The sequence below is a fragment of the Lathyrus oleraceus genome, chromosome 6 (genome assembly GCF_024323335.1).
Source record: "Lathyrus oleraceus cultivar Zhongwan6 chromosome 6, CAAS_Psat_ZW6_1.0, whole genome shotgun sequence".
NCBI lineage: Eukaryota > Viridiplantae > Streptophyta > Magnoliopsida > Fabales > Fabaceae > Lathyrus > Lathyrus oleraceus.
In genome coordinates this window covers 240,242,029-240,247,658 of record NC_066584.1, presented here as the reverse complement: position 1 = coordinate 240,247,658, position 5,630 = coordinate 240,242,029, and the positions used below count along the sequence as shown (strand labels likewise).

Genomic DNA, 5,630 nt, shown 5'->3' with positions numbered 1-5,630 from the left:
ATAACATGGCAATCATGTGTCTTCAAATTCTTCAACTTGAGGTCTTTCATAGAAACAAGTCTTCTGATATCAGATGAGTATCCTTCTGGAACCTTAACTTCACTCAGAGACTTACACAAATTTTTTTCTCCTTTCTAGATAAAGTAAAAGCAGCAGGTGGTAGATATGTTCGTCTTCCTTTCTTCACGGGTGCTAATTCAGTTCTCATTCCCATTTTTAACATGTCCTCCCTTGCTTTAAGGCCATCCTTAGACTTGCCTTTATATTGAGTAATGTACCGATAACACTTTCAAATACGTTTTTTTCAATATGCATAACATCGAGAAAATGTCTCACGTACAAAGACTTCCAATATGGCAATTCAAAAAATATCGACCTTTTCTTCCACCCACCTTTCACAATCTTATGTGCAAAAGGCTTGCCAAACTCAGTACGCACTTCTTTCACCTTTTCTAAAACTTGTTCACCTGACAATGCGGGTGGAGCTCTACGATGTTCGGTGTCTCCATTGAATGCTTTTCTCCACCCACGGTAGTGATGTTTAGAATGTAAGAATCTACGATGACCGAGAAACACATTCTTCTGGCAAAGTTCCAATCGAATCGTATCGGTTCCGTCTTCACAAACAGGACACGCACGTTGACCTTTAATGCTATACCCAGATAGATTCCCGTATGCTGGAAAATCATTAATTGTGCCAAACAACATCGCCCTCAAATTGAAACTTTCTTTCCTATATCCATCATAAACCTCCACACCGTTCTCCCACAAAATCTTTAAATCTTCGATCAGAGGTGTCAAGTATACGTCTATGTCATTCCCTGGTTGTTTAGGCCCAGAGATTAACATAGATAACATCATGTACTTACGCTTCATACATAGCCACGGAGGTAGGTTATAAATCATAAGAATCACAGGCCATGTGGTATGTGAGATACTTTGAAGACCATGTGGGTTCATTCCATCAGTAGATAATGCCAATCGAAGGTTTCTTGCTTCTGATCCAAACTCAGGATAATCATTATCAATCTTCGACCACTGTGGTGAATCAGCCGGATGCCGATACATTCCATCAATAATTCTTTCATCTGCATGCCAAGTAAGATGTCTTACATCGGTTTCACTACGAAACATGCGCCTAAATCTCGGAATTATCGGAAAATACCATAAGACTTTTGCGGGAGATAATCTTTTCTTATATCGAGACAAACCGCATTTAGGGCACTCAGTTAACATTGCATATTCGTTACGAAACAAAATGCAATCGTTAGGACAAGCATGTATCTTATCATAGCTCATGCCAATAGAGCACAACATTTTTTTTGCCTCATAGGTTCGATTAGGAAGAACATTATCATCCGGTAGCATTTCTCTCATAAGGGCCAACAACTCTGTGAAACTTTTATCCGACCATCCATTGCCCGCCTTTAAGTTGTACAACTTTAATACCGCAGAAAGTCTTGAGAATTTAATGCAACCTTTGTACAACGGTTTCTCAGCATCGCTTACCATCCTCTCAAACATTTCAGGACAATCATGAAGATCTTCTTCCAGTGCTTCTACAATCTCTTCAACTCGATCACAATCGTATGTTTCCGTGTCTTTGTCGTATGAAGCATAGGTCGTACTACTTTTTCCACTCGATTCAACATTCTCGTTAATTTTCTCACCATGAAATATCCAACACTGATAACTTTGATCAATTCCATGCCTCAGCAAATGCGATTTCAATCCATGTGCGTCAACCTTACCAATATAACAACAACGCAAGCAAGGACAATGCATTCGTCTGGGTTTTCAGCGTGTTGAACAGCATACTTAACGAATTCCAAAACCCCACTCTCGTACTCTTTGGTCATTCGATCGGCACAGATCCATGTTTTATCCATGGTTTTCCTACTTATTAAAGTAAACAATTAATCCATACAATTATAAGCTAAGGTAGTATCTTTGAATATCCTAACAATTATAAGCTTTAATTCATTTTAAACTTCAAAAACCTATACATAACCAATGTTAATATAAACTTCAATAACGTATCCGATACGCCAATATACCAACTTTAATACTTAATACATAATTCAAAAGTAGAGATTTTATCTAAATTGAATAATTATTATTTTTGACTGTTATATTTTGTTTTGTTAACTGCAGTCAATCAAGGTCCATTCAATAATAAGCAACTTACTTATAAAAATATTTTATTGTAAAATAAAATACTAACTGATCTTCTTTACTCTTAACTAAATTTCCATATATTTTCAATCTTTATAAATAAATCATTTAATATTTGACACATGGAGTACTACTTCTACCCAGAACAATCCCTAGTTAGTCCCTGCCCCCACATGAGCAACAACAAACAACCATTATATTTTGGAGTGTATTGATAACACGAAATTATATCGCTTTTTAAGACTTAATTCAATTAAATTATTTTATCATTTACGCTAATTTATCCCATTTCATCAGATATTATGCAGTATTTCTTTTCTATTTACATCAGGTACCCATTTTGAAGCAAAAGTGAAAAAGGGAAGAAAAGGAGGTGTAAAAAGCAACAAAAAGGAGAGAAAAGAAACCAAAGGCCAAAGCCCAGCCCAAAGCGCACAAGTCACCAATGCTGTGCCTGTGACGGACGTCACAGGACGCGTGACGAGCGTCACGCGAAGTAGCTTTGTGACGGACGTCACACATGGTGTGACGAACGTCACACAACCCCACTACCTTTGTGGCGCAAGTATCGCCCTCAGAAGGACTTGAAGAATAACGTTAAGGAGTTGGTCTCCTATATGCACGCCGTGGATATAGCCACGCTGAAGAATGGGAGAAACGGAATGCTGCTACCAAGGCTATTATAAATAGCCATCTCACAAACCAAAAGAACACAGAGTTTTTGCACGCTCAGTTTTGCGGAAGCTCTGCCAAATTTATTTTTCACGCCTTTGCCTATTTTTCTTCCTTTCCAGCATCGTCCACTTTATTTATTTTATTTTGCAAGCTTTGTTTTCTTTTTCCCTTGCAATTTATTTTCCCCGTTCTTAGCTTTTAGATATTTTTCGCGTAGTAGTTTCTACACCGGAAACTACTGGGCAACTTTATACCGGATTTAACCTTACGTTATATTCGAGTTTTTTTATTTCCTTGATTTAATTTACCGTTTAATTGAAGAATCGAAGAACAAATCCTACCGGCTTGTGGAGGAGTGTTCAAAGACCATTGTATTACGCATTCAGGTTCTTTAATAGCTATTTAATTTTTAATGTTTTATTCTACTGTTTATTTACATTGCATGCCTGGAATGAGTCTGTTTATGCATGATATAGATTCTTATTTATTTAGCATGTCTGGCTAATTTGCCTAGGTATCGGTATGTAAAGTAAGCAGAAAGAGGGATCAAAACTAAGTCGGTCTATTCAAACTTAAAATTAGAATCAATCTTTTTATGGTCTTAACTTACAGGTTTAATAACAAGATTTTTTACAAAAGTAAAAGACATAAAGAAGTTGAAACCAACAGAGCGAGAGTTTGAGGTTTTAACTGGACAGTGTAAGTTAGTCATTAAATCTATCTCAGGGCGAGAGCAAGTTTTAGAATTAATTAAATTCTGACCTTTTTCCAAAAAGTATTTTTAAAGATTGAATGTGAGGACGAGAGTTAAGCATTTAGATTTAATTGTATAACCTAAGTCAACAGAGCGAAAGTTTGAGATAAGGGTGTTTAAAACGGTCAGTATTTTCTTAAAAAGAGTTTCTGCAACTTTATTGTTTTCAAAATATGATTTTTGACTTAATTATAAGTGACAGCAACATTAACATAAGATCATGGTTTCTTCAACAGAGCGAGAGTTTGAGATAAAACCTTTAACCAATAAAGTTAGTCGAAACGATTTATTTTAAAACCGAGAGACCGACAAGGAATTGATTCCCTAGTTTTGACGAACTACATACCGATATCCGTTTTATTAATATTTAATCTAGATCTTAGTTTAGCTCTTAGCTCCTTTCCCCAAACAATCAAACATTTTCACCTTAGATTTACATAGTAACCTTAGATAACGGTACATCGATTCATAAGTCCCTGTGGGATCGATATCTTTTAAAACTACGCGATAGAACTGTGCACTTGCAGTTTGTATCCCATTCTCGACTCACACAGTCGAGCGATCAAGTTTTTGGCGCCGTTGCCGGGGACTTTTATTCAATCGATATCGTAACTCTTCCGTTACGCTGTAGAGACTAAGGTTTCTTTTTCCTTCTATTCTTTCTTTCGTTGATTTGTATGCCACGCACTCGCTCTCAAGGCGAACCGCTCTATTTACGAATCAACGATATCGAACTATATCTCCGAGTCTTACGACGAATTCGGGAATATCGTGCTGAAAACAATCTCCCTCCTATAAACCTTCCTGATATCAAAAACATTTTTCCTTCTTTAACCGAGATGGCAGAACCAGCTCGTGCTCTTAGAGATTACGCCGCTCCATCGCAAGATGAACCGCATTCAAGTATTGCTCCGCCCGCAATCGAAGCAAACAACTTTGAACTTAAACCTTCACTGTTGCAGGCTGTGCAACAGAACCAATTCTCTGGAAATCTTACCGAAGATCCAAACCTTCATTTATCCATATTTGTTCAATATGCTGATACTGTTAAAGCTAATGGTGTCACTTCAGAGGCAATTCGACTTCGTCTTTTTCCTTTCTCATTAAGAGATAGCGCTAGAAGATGGCTTCAATCTCTCCCTTCCAACTCAGTCACCACATGGAACGAGTTGAAGAAAGTTTTTCTTGCCCGATATTTTCCGCCAAGCAAAACAGCTATGCTAAGAGCCCAGATAAACGGATTTAAACAGAAAGACAACGAGTCTCTTTTCGAAGCATGGGAAAGATACAAAGACATGATGAGACTTTGCCCACACCATGGTTTGGAAGACTGGTTAGTAATTCACACATTTTATAATGGTCTCTTATACAATACAAGGTTAACAATAGACGCCGCTGCAGGTGGTGCACTAATGAACAAACCTTATGCTGATGCTTACCAGCTTATCGAGAGCATGGCCCAAAACCACTATCAGTGGGGAACCGAACGAACAACAGTGGAAAAACCTCAACCGAAAACTGGCATGTACGAGATAAGTAACCTTGATCACGTTAATGCAAAAGTGGATGCTTTGGTCCAGAAAATTGAAAGTTTAAACGTATCACCACCAACCGCCGTGGTTGCTATAACTCAGAATTGCGAGGTCTGTGGAATCCAAGGCCACACTCCTGCGGAATGTCAACTCTTGACTGGAATCCAAACAGAGCAAGTAAACTATGCTCAAGGAAGCCCCTATTCGAATACCTATAACCCAAATTGGAAGAACCATCCAAACTTTTCATATAAGAGTAATAATGCTTTATACGCACCTGGACAGTCTCCGAATCAAACCCCATCTATACCTCCGGGATATCAGAAACCAAATCCTAACAATAATACCCCTAGAAAATCCAACTTGGAAATCATGATGGAAAACTTTATAGCTTCCCAACAACAAACCAATAAAGATTTCTTAAACCAGAACATACACACTGGCGAACAACTTAAACAACTAGCAAGCAAAGTAGATGCCTTGGCTACGCATAA

The 5,630-nt window shown here is 37.8% G+C and overlaps 1 non-coding gene across 1 annotated transcript; it reads right to left on the bottom strand.

Annotated features, from left to right (window-relative positions):
- Positions 1-4,821: 4,821 nt before the first annotated feature.
- LOC127099640 (small nucleolar RNA R71) lies at positions 4,822-4,928 on the bottom strand. The gene has a single exon (XR_007794121.1). It is a non-coding gene; the product is annotated as a small nucleolar RNA R71 (small nucleolar RNA).
- Positions 4,929-5,630: the final 702 nt, after the last annotated feature.